This window comes from Alligator sinensis, unplaced genomic scaffold (genome assembly GCF_000455745.1).
Source record: "Alligator sinensis unplaced genomic scaffold, ASM45574v1 scaffold321_1, whole genome shotgun sequence".
Taxonomy (NCBI): domain Eukaryota; kingdom Metazoa; phylum Chordata; order Crocodylia; family Alligatoridae; genus Alligator; species Alligator sinensis.
In genome coordinates, this window is record NW_005841969.1 from 3,034,316 (window position 1) to 3,034,906 (window position 591).

The 591-nt window shown below is 49.6% G+C and overlaps 1 long non-coding RNA gene across 1 annotated transcript in view; it reads right to left on the reverse strand.

Annotated features, from left to right (window-relative positions):
• Nucleotides 1-268: 268 nt before the first annotated feature.
• LOC112549803 overlaps nucleotides 269-591 on the reverse strand; it is a 4,312-nt gene continuing 3,989 nt past the window's right edge. Inside the window, exon 3 of the long non-coding RNA XR_003093331.1 lies at nucleotides 269-316. This is a non-coding gene — a long non-coding RNA (uncharacterized LOC112549803). The remainder of the gene's footprint in view (nucleotides 317-591) is intronic.

The window sequence follows — 591 nt, forward strand, 5'->3', positions numbered from 1 at the left end:
TGCCACAGGCCGCGCCTCCCCCGCACCCTGCCCAGCACTGCCGCCCTGCGCTGGGACCGGAGCCCAGTGTCCGGGCGAGGAGTTTCTGCGGCTATCGAAACTGGAGCTTGGCAGCCCGGTTCTTCCCCCAGAAGCGGGTGAAAATCTGCTCTTTCTTGTGTCCCATTCAACCCCCCCAAATTCGAAGCGCCCCCCACTCCCTCGCCCCGGGAGGAGCCGGGGCCAGAGTCCAACTCGCTCGATTTCATTTTTTTTAATGTTACATGGAACGAAATCGATTTTTTTTCCATCAGTTTTTTCCCCGGAGCTTCAATGCCTAAAATGAGAAAGTGATTAGTAATCAGCACATTAACCTCCATCCCAAACGCGAATCAAATGGGGATTATAGGATGCGCTCGGTTTTAGATTTAACGAAAAAAAATCTCCGGGATTTTTAGATTTGATTGAACATATCGATGGACTGTGATTTCCACATAAATCTGCTTTAACGCAGAGGTTTTTCCTACCTGCGCAATCTTGGTTTACTTTTCTTTAACAATTAGAGTAATAATTGAAGGTGACAAAAGGCTGCGTTTTGCCCTGTGGGGGGGG